Here is an 11,278-nt window from a genome sequence, read left to right on the forward strand (position 1 = left end):
AGTTTCCTGACCATAGACATGTGTTGTCATTTGATGAACGGGATCACATCATTAGAGAATGATGTGATGGACAATACCCATCCGTTAGCTTAGCACAATGATCGTTTAGTTTTAATGCTATTGCTTTCTTCATGACTTATACATATTCCTCTGACTATGAGATTATGCAACTCCCGAATATCGGAGGAACACTTTGTGTGCTATCAAACGTCACAACGTAACTGGGTGATTATAAAGATGCTCTACAGGTGTCTCCGAAGGTGTTTGTTGAGTTGGAATAGATCAAGATTAGGATTTGTCACTCCGTGTATCGGAGAGGTATCTCTGGGCCCTCTTGGTAATGCACATCACTATAAGCCTTGCAAGCAATGTGACTAATGAATTAGTTACGGTATGATGCATTACGGAACGAGTAAAGAGACTTGCCGGTAACGAGATTGAACTAGGTATGATGATACCGACGATCGAATCTCGGGCAAGTAACATACCGATGACAAAGGGAATGACGTATGTTGTTATGCGGTTTGACCGATAAAGATCTTCATAGAATATGTAGGAGCCAATATGAGCATCCAGGTTCTGCTATTGGTTATTGACCGGAGATGTGTCTCGATCATGTCTACATAGTTCTTGAACCCGTAGGGTCCGCACGCTTAACGTTCGATGACGACTTGTATTATGAGTTATGTGATTTGATGACCGAAGATTGTTCGGAGTCCCGGATGAGATCACGGACATGACGAGGAGTCTCGAAATGGCCGAGAGGTAAAGATCGATATATTTGAAGGTTATATACGGACATCGGAATGGTTCTGATAAGGTTCGGGGATTTTTCAGAGTACCGGGAGGCTATCGGAACCCCCCCGGGAAAGTTATTGGGCCTAATGGGCCATAGTGGAGGAGAGGAGGTAGGCCACACGAGGTGGGGCGCGCCCCCTTGCCCCAATCCGAATTGGACAAGGGGAAGGGGCGCGGCCCCCTCTTTCCTTCTCCCTCTCCCTCCTTTCCCCTTTCCCCCTCTCCGTTGGAAGGAAAGGGGGGGCGAATCCTACTAGGTTTTGTAACACCCCGCATGTAACTTTCCATATTTGTAACTCCAACTCTTGCCATTTCCGGCTATGTGTTATGATATTCCCTCCGTGGTCGGGTTTTGTCTTTCGTTTTGCATTTTGTTCATGTCATGCATTTCATATCATGTCATCATGTGCATTGCATTTGCACACGTGTTCGTCTCATGCATCCGTGCATTTTCCCCGTTGTCCGTTTTGCAATCCGGCGCTCCCATCTCCTCCGGTGCGCCCCTCTTGTTTTCTTTTCGTGAGCGGGTGTTGAACGTTCTCGGAATGGACCGAGGCTTGTCAAGTGGCCTTGGTATACCATCGGTAGACCACCGGTCAAGTTTCGTTCCATTTGGAGGTCGTTTGGTACTCCAACGGTTAACCAGGTAACCGCAGATGCCTTCTGTGTGTTGCAGCAAAAACCCCTCTCTAAACAGTCCAAAACCCACCAAACTCTCTTCCATACTCTAGGTCGTTCGATCACGATCGTGTGGGCGAAAACCGCACATCATTTGGACTCTCCTAGCTCCCTCTACCTATATATATGCATCCCCTCCCGAAAACGTTCGCAGTCCAAACCCTACCCTTCTTCCACCTCGCGCCCGGACAAAACCACCGCCGCCGGACACGTCCACCCGCCACCTCACCTCGGCCAATAGGGCGCTGCCACGTCGCTCCGCCGCCGCCTCCAACCAACCGGAGCCCGCCACCTCATCCCGCGCGCCGCGCCCTCTCTCTCCTCCCCACGCCGCCGGCCCGCCGGGCCCAGGCGGGGCCCGCCCGGCCCGATCCGCCGCCGCGGCTCGTCACCTCCCGCGCCGGCGCGCGCCCGAGGCCGCCGTCCGCCCGACGCCGCCGCCGCCTCGCCGTCCTTCCTCGCCGCGCCGCCGTTCTTCGCCGCGCCGCCACGCCATCACCGGCGCCTCCCGTCGCCGCGGCAACGTCGCCGCCCTTCGCCGCCGCCGCCATCCCGCGTCTCCCCCGGCGCCTCCTCTTCCTCCCTCTCCGTCCGCAGCTCCGGCGAGCTCGCGCGCCGGCGAGCCCGCGCCGGTCGATCCGATCTGGATCCAGAGATCGCCCTAGGTTGACTTTTTCTTCACCCCCGAAAATCCCAAGTCCTTTTCATTTTACGATATATGCCCCTGTTCATTGCATCATAACTCTCTGCATATAGCTCCGTTTCGCGCGTGTAATATATCGAAAAGTTCGCCTCGTGATGCTCTTAATTTTGTTCCATTGCACCATGTTCATTTGAGTCCATCTTGATGCCCAAATCCCTGGTTCAAGAGTGCTAGTTGCTGTTATCTGCTGGTTGTTAGCAGAACTTTGAGATTTGTTATTTTTGTTGCATTTAATCTGTGCATCTTATAGGCATGAGCTCTACATGTGTTTCGTTGTATGCCATGCCATCTTTCCATTAGTGTATGCCATGTATTTGTGTGGTCTCTGTGGTGACTAGCACAATCATGCAAACTAGGCTCCGTAATGTTTCTGATTTCAGAGACTTGGTGATTTCTCTAAGTCTTTGTCTGCTGTTATTTTGTTGCCATGTAAACTTGATGCTACCGAGAGATCCATGCATATTTTGGTGATGTTCATTAAGGATGTTTTGTAGATATTGTTGTCATTGATCCATTACTGCCCTTGTTTGAAATTATAGAGTGCCATAGCATGACTCAATCTTGCTCTACTTTTGGTATAAAATATTTCTGGCAGATTCTTAACATGATATTCAATTTTGCCAAGCTTATTGTAGTTGATACATACCTGCTATGTACTTTATCTTGCCATGGATAGCTTCATAAACATGAGTTCTTGCTGTAGGTATGCTTGTTTTGTCATTCATTGCCTTGTGGTGAGTGCATCAAGCTCACCAAGATGCCTTCATATTATTGTTTCTGCCATGCTCTGTTTTCTGCCAAGTCCTGAAACCTGTTAACGAAACTTGCTATGTTTACAAGGTTGCCATCATATCTTCTGGTCCTTTTTGGCTTATGGTCAGTAAGGTACTTTTTTCATATGCATTTAGTAGAATAGTTACATGCCTTGTTTTGCTATGTTAAGTTCCTGTAGCATGTTGTTTTCGTGCTCTGAACATTGTTACCTGATGCTGTTTCTGCCATGTCCAGTAATTTCACAAAGTCTGTGAACCTGTTATCTTTTGCACTTTTGCCATGCTTGTTTGAACCTGCTGTGGTGTGATCTAGCCGTAGCTCAGTGTTCAACTTTTGTCAAGCATCTCCTGTAGTTTACTGCCATATGCTTTGTTGCTATGTTGGGATGCTGTAACATTGTTACTTGTTGCATTCTAAGTGCTATCATGCTGTTAATCGCAGATTCGTGTCATTCTTGTTTTGCTTGCCATTTGCAAACCGTGCATCCGTTTCCGGTGATTTTTATATCGATTTCGACCCAAATCATCTCATCTTTTCAGTGGCATGCTTGGTTTGCCAAGTTACTGCCTTGTTCACCATTTTTCCTTCCGGAGCACGCATACGCATCGCATATCATGTCTTGCATATCATACATGTTTTGCATCATGTTGCTTGTGCATTTCCCGTGATTGATTGTGGTTCCATTGCTTGTGTTCTTGTCTTGGGTAGAGGCGGGAGACGAGTTCGTGAACGAGGAACCTGTTGAGTACGCTTACGAGGATCAAGCTTTCGACAACTCTGAGAACCTTGCAGGCAAGATGACCACCCCTCGAAATCACTTCTATCTTTGCTTTGCTAGTTGTTCGCTCTATTACCATGCTGCGATACCTACCACTTGCCATATCATGCCTCCCATATTGCCATGTCAGCCTCTAACCATCCTTTCCTAGCAAACCGTTGTTTCGCTAAGTTACCGCTTTTGCTCGGCCCCTCTTATAGCGTTGCTAGTTGCAGGTGAAGTTGAAACTTGTTCCATGTTGGAACATGGATATTTTGGGATATCACAATATCTCTCATTATATTAATGCATCTATATATTTGGTAAAGGGTGGAAGGCTCGGCCTTATGCCTGGTGTTTTGTTCCACTCTTGCCGCCCTAGTTTCCGTCATACCGGTATTATGTTCCTTGAGTTTGCGTTCCTTACACGGTTGGGTGATTTATGGGACCCCCTTGACAGTTCGCCTTGAATAAAACTCCTCCAGCAAGGCCCAACCTTGGTTTTACCATTCGCCACCTAAGCCTTTTTCCCCCGGGTTTTCTAGAGCCCGAGGGTCATCTTTATTTTAAACCCCCGGGCCAGTGCTCCTCCGAGTATTGGTCCAAACTAGAGCACCGTGCGGGACCGTCCCTTGGCAACTTGGGTTACGTTGGTACCTGTACGCTTAGCTTATCCGATGTGCCCTAAGAACGAGATATGTGCAGCTCCTATTGGGATTTGTCGGCACAGCGGGTGGTCTTGCTGGTCTTGTTTTACCATTGTCGAGATGTCTTGTAAACCGGGATTCCAAGACTGATCGGGTCTTTCCGGGAGAAGGTTTATCCTTCGTTGACCGTGAGAGCTTATGATGGGCTAAGTTGGGACACCCCTGCAGGGTATTATCTTTCCAAAGCCGTGCCCGCGGTTATGAGGCAGATGGGAATTTGTTAATGTCCGGTTGTAGAGAACTTGTCACTTGACCCAATTAAAATGCATCAACTGCGTGTGTAGCCGTGATGGTCTCTTCTCGGCGGAGTCCGGGAAGTGAACACGGTTTGAGTTATGAATGACGTAAGTAGGAGTTCAGGATCACTTCTTGGTCATTGCTAGATGACGACCGTTCCGTTGTTTCTCTTCTCGCTCTCATGTGCGTATGTTAGCCACCATATATGCTGAGTGCCTGTTGCAGCTCCACCTCATTACACCATCCTTCCCTATAAGCTTAAATAGTCTTGATCTCGCGGGTGTGAGATTGCTGAGTCCTCGCGACTCACAGATTCTACCAAAACAGTTGCAGGTGTCGACGATGCCAGTGCAGATGATGGGATCGATCTCAAGTGGGAGTTCGACGAGGAACGTGGTCGTTACTATGTGTCTTTTCCTGATGATCAGTAGTGGAGCCCAGTTGGGACGATCGGGGATCTAACATTTGGGGTTATCTCATTTTCATTTGGATCTTGACCGTAGTCGGTCTATGTGTGGATTTTGGATGATGTATGAATTATATTTATGTATTGTGTGAAGTGGCGATTGTAAGCCAACTCTTTATCCCATTCTTGTTCATTACATGGGATTGTCTGAAGATGACCCTTCTTGCGACAAAACCACAATGCGGTTATGCCTCTAAGTCGTGCCTCGACACGTGGGAGATATAGCCGCATCGTGGGCGTTACAGGTTTGGAGTGTAACATCCCAAATTTTCAATTTGGAATGTTATACATTAGATCATCATTGCATAGCATATTTTATTGCATTTTGGCAAATCCTCGAAAATCCTAAGCAACTCAAGGACCCTCGGAGAGAGGTGGGGATTTTTCCCGGTTTTCATATTTGATTCTTATCAAATAATGAAACGAGGATTTTTGGTTTTAATTATTTTTCTCTCCGAAAAATATTTCATATTAAAATAAATGAGAGGAGAAAATATGACTTCTCCAAAATAATTGAAATATTGGAGGAAAAATATTAAAATCAAATATTTGATTGTATTCGGATTTTATTTGCAATTTTAATTGCATTAAAAAAATTGCACGTTTTCAAAACTGCATTTTTGGGCCAAGAAAATGTTCATCTCATTCTAATTATTTTAATTAGACGGTGAAAATTTGTTTTGGCATTTTTGGATTTTTATTTATTTTTCTATGATTTTTTTAGTTCGGCAGAATATTTAAAAAAATCGCCCGAGCGCCGAAGCCCAGCCGACGGCCCATCTCCCCGCGCGGCCCAGCGGCGAGTCGTCTCCCACCTGGAGACGGAGCCGCCGCCCGACTCCCGCACGGCCACGACGCCGCCGCCGCCGCCCCTTCCCCAAGGCAGCACCCCCTCCTTATATACACCGGCCCCGCCGCCCTCTCACCTCACCCCGCCGCCCCGACCCGCGCCCGTCCCCGCCGCCAGGAGCACCCGTATGCCGCCGCCGAAGACGCCGCTGCCCCGGAGCCCGTACGCCGCCGCCGAAGCCCCGTCTCGCTGCCCCGACGTCGCCCCGAGCCCCGCGGCCCCTCGCCGCCCCCGTCCGACCCCGCCGGAGCCCGTCCCGAGCCCCGCCGGAGTTGCCTCGACGAGGTAGCCGAGCCACCGCCGCCGAGCCGGTTTTTTTTCAAAAAAACCGTTCGGTTTATTTTTTTCCGAAACCCTAGTTTTTTAATAGATCGGTTTATTTTTTGTTCGGTTTAGTTAATTAGTGAACGTTCACCGATCCGTTCGTTTTAACGAACGTGTTCGTCGGTTTGTCGCAGCTAACGAACGTCCGTTTGTTTAACTGTTCGTCAGTTTTCTTTTTCGTCGGTTTTTCCGCGATTATTCCAGATCGCGATTTCTGATCAGATTTTCGTTCTGGTTTATCTTTTCGCTCGTTTATCAGAATCAGGCGATTCAAGCGCCTAGAGTTTCGTCTCGAAATTCTCTTTCCGTTTAACCTACTCAAACAAGTTTTTGCTACTGTAAAATTTGACCTAGATCCAGATTAGTAAACGAAGCTTGTTTCTTTCGCCGTTTGACTTTCATGGCTTCGTTCGATTTGTTTCTTTTTGCAAACCGGAGTTCTTAAGTTGAACTTTCTGGTTAGATCTTTTATTTGAGTTTTACTTGTGCATTTGATGAGTGCTTATTGTATGCTTGTTTGTTTGCGATAGAGTACCCGGAGTGCGCCGCTTGCTACTTCGAATCTCTAAGTTTCACGGATCATCAGCAAGGCAAGTAACACTTTGATCATACCTCTTTTACTACCCAGTTTTATTGCATTAGACAAATCCTCAAACATTGCATGGTTAGGATCTAATTAAATTGTGGGTATTGGGAAGTAGTTGAGGTAGTACCTATTACCTGTTTTATTATCAAACCCTTGGGAGTTACTTCTACGTTTGCTTATATTGCTATGCTATGCTAGTAGACGTGGATTGGGTTTGAGTGTATCCATGACAGATGTGAGATTGTTAATATATGGTTAAACTTAAGGTGGCAACTAAAACTCACATCTGGGTGGATTGAGGTACCTGGGTATTCCAGGATTGCCTGTTTTTCTAAGGACCGCCACCCAGGCTCAAAGGGATCATGAGATTATTCATGCTAGAAACTTCCGTGTGCAGCCACAAGCTATTATGGGCTCTAGCATAGTTGATTAAGTTGTGTGAGCTCTTGAAGAGGTAGACTAGCAGATGTAGGGGTTGTAGGTGGTACTGTCTACCCGGAGTAGAGAGTTAACGCTTCTGAAAGACTGTGTCTCGGTCATCCGTTTCTCAAACACCATGAAGTGCGAGAATCCAACGGAGGAGATCGAGTCTTGTGGGGAAAAGTGCACAAACCTCTGCAGAGTGTACAATCTAATCATGGTTAGCCGTGTCCCCGGTTATGGACATCTTGAGTATCTAGTACTTGGATTATCATGTGAATCTCATCACCATGTTACTTTAATTAATTTTGTTGGGTTAATGATGATACTTAATTGGGATTGAGAATGCTGTCAACCATTCTCAATGTTTAACAACCACCATGATAGTTAAATAAAATTTATTCCTTTGCAGTAGGGAAAAATTGGCTTTTCGCAAAACTGTAACCATAGAGCCTTCTACCAGCCATATATGCATGTAGTATAGCATTATTATGTTCATTACTCTCTATGTGTTACATTGCCAGCATATTCCATGTGCTGACCCGTTTCGGGCTGCAACGTTTCATGTTGCAGACTTTTCAGACGACGAGTAAGGTGCCTTAGGTCGTGGTCTTATACTCAGTGATGCCGTTGGAGTTGATGGACTCACTTATCTTCCAAGTCTTCCGCTGTTATCGTATTTAGATGGCCTTAAGCCATATTTATCATACTTATTCTCTTTTGAGATACTCGTTGTAATAAGTGTGTGATTGCTACTCTGTTATAAATCCTCCATTTGTACTGTGCGTGTCAGCATTACTGATCCAGGGATGACACTGGTGCACAGCAGCACAGACTGTTTGAGGTCTGGTCGCTACAAAGGTGGTATCAGAGCACACGCTGACTGTAGGACACGACCACTAAGCTTAAACCCTAGAACACTACTCTCTTCTCATTTCTGACTCCTCTCCACTTTCTACTCTTTTAGGAATGGCGGATGCAAGGAACAAGTTCATGCAACCGGATGAAGAGACACCTTTTGGACGACACTTGAAGGAAGTCACTAAGTACCTGAACATCGGAATACCAAGCTTCACCGGAACCTACAACGCCACACTACCAGAAGAGGAGCGCTGGAAGATTCAAGTTCAAGTTCCAGGAAGGACGTTTACGCCAGTCACTGAGCCTATAGAGTTTTCCTTTGATGCACCAACCTGGAGTTTAGGGAAGAGCATGGCAGCCCACATCTCTATGGGACGCATTGGAGAAGTCTACCGCAAGGAGCTTAAGGATACTATTTATCAGATTTGTGGACGCCGAGATGAGCAATGGGAGATGATCAGCACCAAGAAGGATGGATCAATTGCAGCTTTCATCCAGGAGCAAAACCAACACATTCGTCGCCAGGAGAACCAGATGTGCGCAGACATGATAGAACTGAAGAAGGCATTGACCAAGATCACGGAGTTGGAGGAAGAACTCAAGGCTACACGCGAGGATTATATGGAGGAAATCGTCGCACTAGTGAGGAAGAACGGCGACCTGATACAGAAGATCGGAGTATTCATGGGAGACCCAGCACCTGGAGGACAAGACGACGATTCTACTTGCCCGGATAACTACATCATCATCGACGACACCGACTCAGACCCCAGTGAAGATGACTTTGTTGATGAAGCTGGAGCAGATATCATGGAGTCTTCGACCGATCAAAATTTCTAGTAGACCACCATATCAGTAGTAGTATTCCCCCATGTAAATAGTATAGTCCGAGCACTTTTGTAACGATAGTTAGATCGATTGTATGCCTTGTTTGTTTGATTGAGTGATATTGATTGTGTTTGTCTCATGAGCATATGGGTAGTATTTCCTCTCTAGACCTCATTCTATTCTAAATTCTCATCTTTTCTAAACCTATCAGATGCCTCCGAGACGCGACACCGGATTTGTTTTCCCACCGGAGATCACTCAGTTGATTCAGCAGCAGAATGCCCTGATGCAAGTGTTAGTACAGAACCAAGGCAACAACAACAACAACAACCCACCACCACCACCTGTTGATCACTTAGCCCGTTTCTTGAGGCTAAATCCGCCTGTGTTTTCCAGCAGCACCGAGCCGATTGTTGTAGATGATTGGCTCCGCAAAGTTGGAAGGGAGTTGACCACTGCAGGATGCACAGATGCAGAGAAAGTGCGTTTTGCCGCACATCAGCTTGATGGACCCGCAGCATCATGGTGGGAGAATTACACAGCCACACACCCTATTGACACTGTCACATGGGACCAATTTCAGCAAGCTTTCCGTACTGCCCATGTTTCAGCAGGAGCTATGGCTATGAAGAAGCGTGAGTTTCGCAACCTACGCCAAGGAGGACGCACCGTAGGCCAGTATGTGGAGGACTTTAGTAAGTTAGCACGTTATGCTCCAGATGACGTTGCTACAGATGCAGCCAAGCAGGAGAAGTTTCTGGAAGGACTGAATGATGAGCTGAGCATGCAGCTGATGGTAGCAACCTTCAACAACTACCAGGAGTTGGTAGATAGAGCACTCATGATTGAAGGGAAGCAGCAGCAGATTGAAAACCGTAAGAGGAAGTATGGACAAGGGAAGTACAATTCTGGAGCTCAGCAGAAGCCACGTTTTGCCCCGAAATCGGGAGGACAGTTTCAGCATACCCATGGAGGAGGTAGTTCGCACAACCATAATGGCCCCAAGAATGGTAATGGGAATGGAGGAAGCAACGGGCAGAACCGTAATAACCCATCTACCCCAGCCAAGAGGGATCTAAGTCACGTTACTTGTTTCAAGTGCCAGAAGACTGGACATTATGCAACTGAATGCCCTGAAGCCCAGAATGGAAATGGCAATGGAAGCTCTGGGAAGAAGCCGAACCCTTTCAACAAAGGACATGTGAACCACGTTAGCGTGGAGGAGGTAGAAGCTCAGCCAGATGCAGTAATAGGTAAGTTTTTGGTTAAGTCATTTACTGCACTCGTTCTTTTTGATACTGGTGCATCGCATTCATACATATCAAGGGGATTTGTGGATAAGTATAAACTGCCAACCCAAGCCCTTAGGTCACCCATGTTAGTAACCTCGCCAGGAGCAGAGTATATGGCTAGTTTATGGTGTGATCGGTTACCATTAAGGATTGGTAACTACGTGTTTCCCTCGGACCTAATAGTACTGGAATCGCAAGGATTGGATGTGATATTAGGCATGGATTGGTTATCAAAGTATGGAGGGAACATTGAGTGCGCCAGTAAGACGATTTTGCTTACCACCCCAGAAGGAAGAAGGATTAAGTATGTATCCCGGCATATGCCGAAGAGGACTCAGGTGAATTCCTTATCAGGAGTTGTACAGGAGGAAGTACCAGTGGTGAAGGATTTCCCTGACGTATTTCCAGAAGAGTTGCCAGGCATGCCACCGGATAGAGACATTGAGTTTCTGATTGAACTTTTGCCAGGCACAGGACCAATATCTAAGAGACCGTACAGGATGCCCGCAAAAGATTTGGAGGAAATTAAGAAGCAGATTAAGGAGTTACTGGATAAAGGCTATATTCGCCCAAGTTCGTCACCTTGGGGATCACCCGTACTTCTAGTGGAGAAGAAAGATGGATCGTTGAGGATGGTTGTTGATTATCGTGGATTGAATGAAGTGACCATCAAAAATAAGTACCCACTGCCGATGATCAATGATTTGTTTGACCGCTTACAAGGAGCTAAGGTATTTTCCAAGATCGATCTACGATCAGGATACCATCAGTTAAAGATTCGAGAGCAGGATATACCTAAGACGGCTTTTACCACCAGGTATGGGCTGTATGAGTATACCGTTATGTCATTTGGTCTGACTAACGCACCTGCCTATTTCATGAACCTGATGAACAAAGTGTTTATGGAGTTTTTGGATAAGTTCGTCGTGGTGTTCATTGATGATATTTTGGTCTACTCAAAGAACGAAGAGGAGCATAAGGAGCATTTGCGTTTGGT

Source organism: Triticum aestivum, chromosome 2D (genome assembly GCF_018294505.1).
Source record: "Triticum aestivum cultivar Chinese Spring chromosome 2D, IWGSC CS RefSeq v2.1, whole genome shotgun sequence".
Lineage (NCBI taxonomy): Eukaryota > Viridiplantae > Streptophyta > Magnoliopsida > Poales > Poaceae > Triticum > Triticum aestivum.